The sequence below is a fragment of the Coregonus lavaretus genome (assembly GCF_964263955.1).
Source record: "Coregonus lavaretus genome assembly, contig: HAP1_SCAFFOLD_235, whole genome shotgun sequence".
In the NCBI taxonomy this organism is placed as follows: domain Eukaryota; kingdom Metazoa; phylum Chordata; class Actinopteri; order Salmoniformes; family Salmonidae; genus Coregonus; species Coregonus lavaretus.
Window position 1 is genome coordinate 516,264 of NW_028161059.1, and position 10,749 is coordinate 527,012.

The 10,749-nt window shown below is 42.3% G+C and overlaps 1 pseudogene across 1 annotated transcript in view; it reads right to left on the reverse strand.

The window, feature by feature from the left end:
* Nucleotides 1-1,610: 1,610 nt before the first annotated feature.
* Nucleotides 1,611-10,749, reverse strand: part of LOC311121139 (regulator of G-protein signaling 7-like) — a 79,896-nt pseudogene continuing 70,757 nt past the window's right edge. Inside the window, exons 11-12 of the transcript in view lie at nt 7,320-7,506; nt 1,611-1,739 (exon numbers count right to left, since the gene is read on the reverse strand). The product of the transcript in view is annotated as a regulator of G-protein signaling 7-like (transcript). The remainder of the gene's footprint in view (nt 1,740-7,319; nt 7,507-10,749) is intronic.

The window sequence follows — 10,749 nt, forward strand, 5'->3', positions numbered from 1 at the left end:
GAAGACATTCACAGCTCTATATATTCACAGCTCTATGGAGGGAAGACATTCACAGCTCTATGGAGGGAAGACATTCACAGCTCTATAGAGGGAAGACATTCACAGCTCTATGGATCGGCTGAAGAAAGAAGACACACAAAACAATATCAAGTCAAAGCAACGAGCAAACAAGAAATACACACTTTAAACTAAAAGAAAAGAACACTGACACTCACTAACATATTTTACAGAACCACAATAAGACAACTCTGTCAATAATACAGAGCTCTAACGGTGATTGGTGAAGGCTGCTGGGATTGTTATAACAGTGTCCTGTGTGAGGATCCAAGGGCTCAGATCAGCTTGGCAAATGGCTGACAACAACCAGACCCTTTCTCATCCACAGAAGAGGGGAGGGGGGGGGCACTGGGCCTGTTTGACACCTCACACCTTGGTCATAAATTTTAAGCAGGAGAGGATTTTTTAGTTTTCTAATGAGATCATTGTTTTTCATATAAGCTTTGCACAGTGATTAGCCACGCCCCGAGGGAGCTCAGAGAGCGTGTCAGCGTGACGGAACACCGCTTTTACCCAGAGTGTATAAAAGGATAGGTTAAGAATGAACATATCAGACCAGAAAGCATGGAGCGGTGGTCTACACGCTTGAAATGGTTTGGAACTTTGAAGACTGCAGCTGTGCCTGTAAAGAGGTTCAAATTCTTGACTCTCCACACGAGCTAAGATGCTGTTCTGAAGAAACTCACCACTGGTGACCGGACAACTAAGAAGAAAGACATTGTGACCAATCAAAGCCTTACACCCACAGGACCACCAGCAAAACCCTTTTCAAGAAGGCTTGGTCCGACAGAGATAAACGGTGAATGAAGGCCTTCAAACGCGTAAATACATTCGTGATTTCTTACTCCAAACGGGCGGTGGGTTTGTGTGCAAAGCAAATGATTACTGTGAGCGTAGTTTCCAAATGTACGATAAGTGTTGTGTCTCTCTCTCTCCCTCTCTCTACCCCTCCCTCTTTTGGTAACCAAGCAGTCATGTTGTTGTTAGTCCGCTAGGGACTTTTTCTCATGTATTAGTTAGTTAGTAAATAAATAATTAAGCCAATTTGTGTAGTGTTGAATCATAAGTAAAGCTGGGGTTCTTGCAGATCCAAGAAGTCTACGACCGTTCAGAATGACGACTGATAAGAGGTAATGATTAATAAGTTGACTGTTTTATACATATTGATAGGTAAAGACCTTTTTAGAGTTTAATTTGGGAGATGGTAACTCTATAAACAACTTCTTCCGTGGTTCCCCAAATCCTAATGAGTTAACTGTTACATGATTAATTTAGTCGAGTAACAATTAAACATAGTTAGTTGATTTCAATAAATAACAGTCATCAGATTAATGAAAGTCACGTCACGACAACAGTGATAGGTGCTGTACTGTAGACGCCATAATTGAGCCTCCTGATAACCCTGTCCTGCTGGCTCTGCTGCCAATACAAGGAGATTATATTGTCTTTTGATTGATGTTTGACTGATGTTTCCATATATTGATTTGGAGTGTAATTCCTCTGCCCGTTCCCGAGCTGTAGTAATCCTCCAGAGATACAGGTATGACCCAGAGTCAGACGTCCGTCTCCAACCTCCTCAGCCAGTTGTTTACCTTTTTCTTGGCCTGTAGCAGCTCCTGGTAGGCATTGGAGCGGAGGAAGCGGCTGTAGGAATCACTCTTCATCAGCTTGTAGATGTGCTCCTGAAACAGAGAAGGTACATTCCAACCTAACTGTGTACCAACCCAGCCATAACCCCACATCTATTATCTGACTCCATAGAAGCAACGTTTACACCTTGATCTAATCAATATGATCCAATCACTATGGGGCCGATTCAGACCTAGGAATTTACGCCTTTCCTACATATGCCTTTCCTACGCACTTCTCAGTATTTGGTATTCAGACTTAACTTATTCAGTTGCGTAATGCGCTCTGCAGGTGTGGCTTCCTGAATACATTTCATTCAACTGTTGAAAACCCTCCTACTTGCTGGCCAAATGATTTTCTCGTGGAGTTTTCATTCAATAGGGTTTTCAGAACATTTATCTTACGCCATCCCTTTAAATATGATGTACCTTTTAGTTAGAATTTTGTCAATTGAATATATGGACAGAATGGTTCAGAATATTAGGGATCAATGAAAGAACACCAATTGGTAGATTTAAAAATACTCTGATCTTGTAAATTTGTTACGTTTAGGAAAGTATTTACAGTGAGGAAAATCTGTGCAGGGAGCTGAAGGTTCGAGTTGCCAAACGTCAGCCTCGAAACCTTAATGACTTGGAGAAGATCTGCAAAGAGGAGTGGGACAAAATCCCTCCTGAGATGTGTGCAAACCTGGTGGCCAACTACAAGAAACGTCTGACCTCTGTGATTGCCAACAAGGGTTTTGCCACCAAGTACTAAGTGATGTTTTGCAGAGGGGTCAAATACTTATTTCCCTCATTAAAATGCAAATCAATTTATAAAAAATGTTACATGCGTTTTTCTGGATATTGTTGTTGTTATTCTGTCTCTCACTGTTCAAATAAACCTACCATTAAAATTATAGACTGATCATGTCTTTGTCAGTGGGCAAACGTACAAAATCAGCAGGGGATCAAATACTTTTTTCCCCTCACTGTATGAATCATAAAGAACTGGTTTGGAGAGCCTTTACGCACTAAAGAAAGAAAACGGTGGGTTTGAGTCATTCTGAAAATTGCAACATTCAGTTCATCAACCCACGGTGCTGTTGGAAGATTAGTGTACATAGAGTTATAATAGGGAGAATAGTGTCCAATAGTAGGCTACACCCTCGTCTGTTGGCTGCACTAACCATGGAACTGTGTGACGACACGGCCAAGTACTGCGCCATGCGTCAGGTTCAAACTGTTATGGCCTTGTCTGCGTTCCGCTCCGTAACCATTTAATTAGCCTACATGTCTTTTTAAAAAATATTATCAGCGGTAATCATTCGTTTACCTTCATTTGCTTCCGCGCTAAACGTCGTCACGGCCGTGTGGTTGTTGCTACAACCACACAGCCGTGACGACGTTTACCGCGGAAGCAAATGAAGGTAAACGAAACAATGTAATGAAATGGAATGATAATGTAGACTATACCAACTGAAGGGAACTAACAGTAAACTGGCAGTTAATATGTGTTGTTATTAGGCCTACTGACGGGCCATACTGATATTTATCATGATAGAAACAGGAAACAGAAAATGTTGGGGTAGCCTATAATTAAGACATTCGAGAGTATCCCTGCCAGTTAAAAGGCAAGTTACAATTTAAACTCTACTTAATGGCACAGCGTTTCATAAACTTCACTGTGGGAAAGTTGACATGCTTCAGTTTTCTGCAATATGGTTGGTTTCACATTTTTCTCCAGCGATTATGAGGTAAAATAGATCTAAAACAAGTGTCATATTTACAATTCCCTTATTTTCTATTGGAAAAAATTAAGTACAGCGCATTCGGAAAGTATTCAGACATCACTTTTTCCACATCTTGTTACGCTACAGCCTTATTCTAAAATTGATTAAATCGTTTTTTCCCCCTCATCAATCTACACACAATACCCCATAATGACAAAGCAAAAACTGGTTTTTAGAAATGTTAGTAAATAAAAAACGGAAATATCACATTTACATAAGTATTCAGACCCTTTACCCAGTACTTTGTTGAAGCACCTTTGGCAGCGATTACAGCCTTGAGTCTTCTTGGGTATGACGCTACAAGCTTGGCACACCTGTATTTGGGGAGTTTCTCCCATTCTTCTCTGCAGATCCTCTCAAGCTCTGTCAGGTTGGATGGGGAGCGTCGCTGCACAGCTATTTTCAGGTCTCTCCAGAGATGTTCGATCGGGTTCAAGTCCGGGCTCTGGCTGGGCCACTCAAGGACATTGAGACTTGTCCCGAAGCCACTCTTGCGTTGTCTTGGCTGTGTGCTTAGGGTCGTTGTCCTGTTGGAAGGTGAACCTTCGCCCCAGTCTGAGGTCCTGAGCGCTATGGAGCAGGTTTTCATCAAGGATCTCTCTGTACTTTGATCCGTTCATCTTTCCCTCGATCCTGACTAGTCTCTCAGTCCCTGCCGCTGAAAAACATCCCCACAGCATGATGCTGCCACCACCATGATTCACCGTAGGGATGGTGCCAGGTTTCCTCCAGACGTGACGCTTGGCATTCAGGCCAAAGAGTTCAATCTTGGTTTCATCAGATCAGATAATCTTGTTTCTCATGGTCTGAGAGTCTTTAGGTGCCTTTTGGCAAACTCCAAGCGGGCTGTCATGTGCCTTTTACTGAGGAGTGGCTTCCGTCTGGCCAGTCTACCATAAAGGCCTGAGTGTGGAGTGCTGCAGAGATGGTTGTCCTTCTGGAAGGTTCTCCCATCTCCACAGAGAAACTCTGGAGCTCTGTCAGAGTGACCATTGGGTTATTGGTCACCTCCCTGACCAAGGCCCTTCTCCCTCGATTGCTCAGTTTGGCCGGGCAGCCAGCTCTAGGAAGAGTCTTGGTGGTTGCAAACTTCTTCCATTTAAGAATGATGGAGGCCACTGTGTTCTTGGGGACCTTCAATGCTGCAGAAATGTTTTGGTACCCTTCCCCAGATCTGTGCCTCGGCACAATCCTTTCTCTGAGCTCTACGGACAATTCCTTTGACCTCATGGCTTGGTTTTTGCTCTGACATCCACTGTCAACTGTGGGACCTTATATAGACAGGTGTGTGCCTTTCCAAATCATGTCCAATCAATTGAATTTACCACAGGTGGACTCCAATCAAGTTGTAGAAACATCTCAAGGATGATCAATGGAAACAGGATGCACCTGAGCTCAATTTCGAGTCTCATAGCAAAGGGTCTGAAAACATTTACATTTTACATTTAAGTCATTTAGCAGACGCTCTTATCCAGAGTGACTTACAAATTGGTGCATTCAACTTATGATAGCTAGTGGGACAACCTCCCAATATTAAAAAAAATATATATATATATTTTTTTTGAAGTATTGTTTTCATATACAGTGGGGAGAACAAGTATTTGATACACTGCCGATTTTGCAGGTTTTCCTACTTACAAAGCATGTAGAGGTCTGTAATTTTTATCATAGGTACACTTAAACTGTGAGAGACGGAATCTAAAACAAAAATCCAGAAAATCACATTGTATGATTTTTAAGTAATTTGCATTTTATTGCATGACATATGTATTTGATCACCTACCAACCAGTAAGAATTCCGGCTCTCACAGACCTGTTAGTTTTTCTTTAAGAGGCCCTCCTGTTCTCCACTCATTACCTGTATTAACTGCACCTGTTTGAACTCGTTCCCTGTATAAAAGACACCTGTCTACACACTCAATCAAACAGACTCCAACCTCTCCACAATGGTCAAGACCAGAGAGCTGTGTAAGGACATCAGGGATAAAATGGTAGACCTGCACAAGGCTGGGATGGGCTACAGGACAATAGGCAAGCAACTTGGTGAGAAGGCAACAACTGTTGGCGCAATTATTAGAAAATGGAAGAAGTTCAAGATGATGGTCAATCACCCTCGGTCTGGGGCTCCATGCAAGATCTCACATCGTGGGGCATCAATGATCATGAGGAAGGTGAGGGATCAGCCCAGAACTACACGGCAGGACCTGGTCAATGACCTGAAGAGAGCTGGGACCACAGTCTCAAAGAAAACCATTAGTAACACACTATGCCGTCATGGATTAAAATCCTGCAGCGCACGCAAGGTCCCCCTGCTCAAGCCAGCGCATGTCCAGGCCCGTCTGAAGTTTGCCAATGACCATCTGGATGATCCAGAGGAGGAATGGGAGAAGGTCATGTGGTCTGATGAGACAAAAATAGAGCTTTTTGGTCTAAACTCCACTCGCCGTGTTTGGAGGAAGAAGAAGGAAGAGTACAACCCCAAGAACACCATCCCAACCGTGAAGCATGGAGGTGGAAACATCATTCTTTGGGGATGCTTTTCTGCAAAGGGGACAGGACGACTGCACCGTATTGAGGGGAGGATGGATGGGGCCATGTATCTCGAGATCTTGGCCAACAACCTCCTTCCCTCAGTAAGAGCATTGAAGATGGGTCGTGGCTGGGTCTTCCAGCATGACAACGACCCGAAACACACAGCCAGGGCAACTAAGGAGTGGCTCCGTAAGAAGCATCTCAAGGTCCTGGACTGGCCTAGCCAGTCTCCAGACCTGAACCCAATAGAAAATCTTTGTAGGGAGCTGAAAGTCTGTATTGCCCAGCGACAGCCCCGAAACCTGAAGGATCTGGAGAAGGTCTGTATGGAGGAGTGGGCCAAAATCCCTGCTGCAGTGTGTGCAAACCTGGTCAAGACCTACAGGAAACGTATGATCTCTGTAATTGCAAACAAAGGTTTCTGTACCAAATATTAAGTTCTGCTTTTCTGATGTATCAAATACTTATGTCATGCAATAAAATGCAAATTAATTACTTAAAAATCATACAATGTGATTTTCTGGATTTTTGTTTTAGATTCCGTCTCGCACAGTTGAAGTGTATCTATGATAAAAATTACAGACCTCTACATGCTTTGTAAGTATGAAAACCTGCAAAATCGGCAGTGTATGAAATACTTGTTCTCCCCACTGTATATATATATTTTTTTCATTTAATGGTGGGGTGGGGCAGGGGGGGGTAGAATGATTACTGTTATACTATTCCAGGTATTCCTTAAAGAGGTATTTACATAAGGAATACTTATGCAAATAAGGTATTTCTGTTTTTTATTTGTAATACATTTGCTTTGTCATTATGGGGTATTGTGTATAGATTAATGAGGACAATTTTTGATTTAATCCATTTTAGAATAAGGCTGTAACGTAACAAAATGAGGAAAAAGTGAAGGGGTCTGAATGCTTTCCGAATGCACTGTATATGCTTTTTCCATTTGGAACCGACAGATATTCAAAATAACATTTATGTATTTATTTTAAGGCAATCATTGATGCCATAAGTCAATGTTTACACTTGATTGATATCCAGATACAATGGGTCCCTGATTACCTTCAGAGGTGGACAGGAGGATCTGATCACAATCATATTACAATGTATTTTTAATCGTCTGCACCTGTCTAAAAATGTGGGCAAAATCAGAATGTGGACAAGATCAGAACAAAGGAGGCATGTTAGCACCAGGTATAAACGGGGCTAGAGAGTCACATCATAAGTCATTAACAGAACATTAGTTCCTATTCAGCTGCAGCATTCTACTCTCCCCCATCCAGAACACTACATTCTGACTCCTCACAGACACACTACAGACCTGTGCGTCCTCGAAGGCATATCGTCCGGGGTCCTTGACATTCTGTGTGGTCTTGGCGTAGCTCTTGGAGTCAACGTTAATGGCACTTGGGGCCCCTGGGGCCAAGAACTCCTGCCAGATCTCCTGGACCCTGGTAGGGACCTCCCGGATCGGCCTCTTCTTCACCTCCTGAACCGCCAGCCAGAACCTGGACCACAGACAGATAATAAAAGGATGTTAAACACATCAACAGAACCTGGACCACAGACAGATAAAAGGAAGGTTTACACATTCACTGGAAGTGAAAAGCGAAATTGTGTGGTTACAGGTGACTTATTCCATATAATAACATCCAGTAGAAAGGAAGAATATTTCAACAGGGTCATGTTCAGGATACAAGTAGGGATAGAATGTATGTGGAAGGGTAGCTTGTGTATTGACATGGTTCCTTCAGTCACTGTTGTTTTGTGATGAACAAATGAAACCAAGGGCTAGATTCTCTCCGATCCGTGCATAGCGGTTGTTTTGGTGGTGACGGAGGAACAACCGAGTTAGAGCGGTCAAATCCACAAGCGGCTCCCGGCGTTATACCTAAAGCGGACGTTGCCATTGGCTGCATGGAGTAGAATTAAGAGAAAACCCAGCCTTGTTAACCAGTTTCAACACTGGAATGTGAGACGTTATCTACACCTGGATTAGACTGGTAGAGTAGAGCAGAGTAGAGTTCAAAAGAGTAGCATTAAATAGAGTAGAGTAGCGGAAAGTAGAGGAGTAGAGTAGAGGAGTAGAGTACTAGATTAGAGTAGAGTATTAGAGTAGAGTATTAGAGTAGAGTATTAGAGTAGAGTACTAGAGTAGAGTAGAGTAGAGGAGTAGAGTAGAGTAGAGTAGTAGAGTACTAGAGTAGAGTAGAGTAGAGTAGAGGAGTAGAGTACTAGAGTAGAGTAGAATAGAGTAGAGTAGAGTAGAGTAGAGTAGAGGAGTAGAGTACTAGAGTAGAGTAGAGTAGAGTAGAGTAGAGGACTAGAGTAGAGTAGAGTAGAGTAGAGTAGAGTACTAGAGTAGAGTAGAGTAGAGTAGAGTAGAATAGAATAGAGTAGAGTAGAGTAGAGTAGAGGAGTAGAGTACTAGAGTAGAGTAGAATAGAATAGAATAGAATAGAGTAGAGTAGAGTAGAGGAGTAGAGTACTAGAGTAGAGTAGAGTAGAGTAGAGGACTAGAGTAGAGGACTAGAGTAGAGTAGAGTAGAGTAGAGTAGAGTACTAGAGTAGAGTAGAGTACTAGAGTAGAGTAGAGGACTAGAGTAGAGTAGAGTACTAGAGTAGAGTAGAGAAGAGTAGAGTACTAGAGTAGAGTACTAGAGTAGAGTAGAATAGAATAGAATAGAATAGAGTAGAGTAGAGTAGAGGAGTAGAGTACTAGAGTAGAGTAGAGTAGAGTAGAGGACTAGAGTAGAGGACTAGAGTAGAGTAGAGTAGAGTAGAGTACTAGAGTAGAGTAGAGTAGAGGACTAGAGTAGAGTAGAGGACTAGAGTAGAGTAGAGTAGAGTAGAGTACTAGAGTAGAGTAGAGTACTAGAGTAGAGTACTAGAGTAGAGTACTAGAGTAGAGTACTAGAGTAGAGTAGTAGAGTAGAGTAGAGTAGAGTAGAGTAGAGTAGTGTAGAGGAGTAGAGTACTAGAGTAGAGTAGAGTAGAGTAGTGTAGAGTAGAGTAGAGTAGAGTAGAGGAGTAGAGTACTAGAGTAGAGTAGAGTAGAGTAGTGTAGAGTAGAGTAGTGTAGAGTAGAGGAGTAGAGTAGAGGAGAGTAGAGGAGAGTAGAGGAGTAGAGTACTAGAGTAGAGTAGAGTAGAGTAGAGGAGTAGAGTAGAGTAGAGGAGTAGAGTAGAGTAGAATAGAGTAGAGTAGAGTAGAGGAGTAGAGTAGAGTAGAGGAGTAGAGTACTAGAGTAGAGTAGAGTAGAGTACTAGAGTAGAGTAGAGTAGAGTAGAGTAGAGTACTAGAGTAGAGGAGTAGAGTACTAGAGTAGAGTAGAGTAGAGTAGTGTAGAGGAGTAGAGGAGTAGAGTAGAGTAGAGTAGAGTAGTGTAGAGGAGAGGAGAGGAGAGGAGAGTAGAGTAGAGGACTAGAGTAGAGTAGAGTAGAGTAGAGTACTAGAGTAGAGTACTAGAGTAGAGTACTAGAGTAGAGTACTAGAGTAGAGTACTAGAGTAGAGTAGTAGAGTAGAGTAGAGTAGTGTAGAGTAGAGTAGAGTAGAGTACTAGAGTAGAGTAGAGTAGAGTAGTGTAGAGTAGTGTAGAGTAGAGGAGTAGAGTAGAGGAGAGTAGAGGAGTAGAGTACTAGAGTAGAGTAGAGTAGAGGAGTAGAGTAGAGGAGTAGAGTAGAGGAGTAGAGTAGAGTAGAGTAGAGTAGAATAGAATAAAGTAGAGTAGAGTAGAGTAGAGGAGTAGAGTACTAGAGTAGAGTAGAGTAGAGTAGAGGAGTAGAGTACTAGAGTAGAGTAGAGTAGAGTAGAGTACTAGAGTAGAGTAGAGTAGAGTAGAGTAGAGTAGAGTAGAGTACTAGAGTAGAGGAGTAGAGTACTAGAGTAGAGTAGAGTAGAGTAGAGTAGAGGAGTAGAGTACTAGAGTAGAGTAGAGTAGAGTAGAGTAGTAGAGTAGAGTAGTAGAGTAGAGTAGAGTAGAGTAGTGTAGAGTAGAGTACTAGAGTAGAGTAGAGTAGAGGAGTAGAGTACTAGAGTAGAGTAGAGTAGAGTAGAGTAGAGTAGAGTACTAGAGTAGAGTAGAGTAGAGTAGAGTAGAGTAGAGTAGAGGAGTAGAGTAGAGTAGAGTAGAGTAGAGTAGAGTAGAGTAGTGTAGAGGAGTAGAGTAGAGTAGAGTAGAGGAGTAGAGTAGAGTAGTGTAGAGTAGAGGAGTAGAGTAGAGTAGAGGAGTAGAGTATTAGAGTAGAGTATTAGAGTAGAGTAGAGTAGAGGAGTAGAGTAGAGGAGTAGAGTAGAGTAGAGTAGAATAGAGTAGAGTAGAGTAGAGTAGAGGAGTAGAGTACTAGAGTAGAGTAGAGTAGAGTAGAGGAGTAGAGTACTAGAGTAGAGTAGAGTAGAGTACTAGAGTAGAGTAGAGTAGAGTAGAGTAGAGTAGAGTACTAGAGTAGAGTAGAGGAGTAGAGTAGAGTAGAGTAGAGGAGTAGAGTACTAGAGTAGAGTAGAGTAGAGTAGAGTAAAGTAGAGTAGTAGAGTAGTGTAGAGTAGAGTACTAGAGTAGAGTAGAGTAGAGTAGTGTAGAGTAGAGTACTAGAGTAGAGTAGAGTAGAGGAGTAGAGTACTAGAGTAGAGTAGAGTAGAGTAGAGTACTAGAGTAGAGTACTAGAGTAGAGTAGAGGAGTAGAGTAGAGTAGTGTAGAGTAGAGTAGAGTAGAGTAGTGTAGAGGAGTAGAGTAGAGTAGAGGAGTAGAGT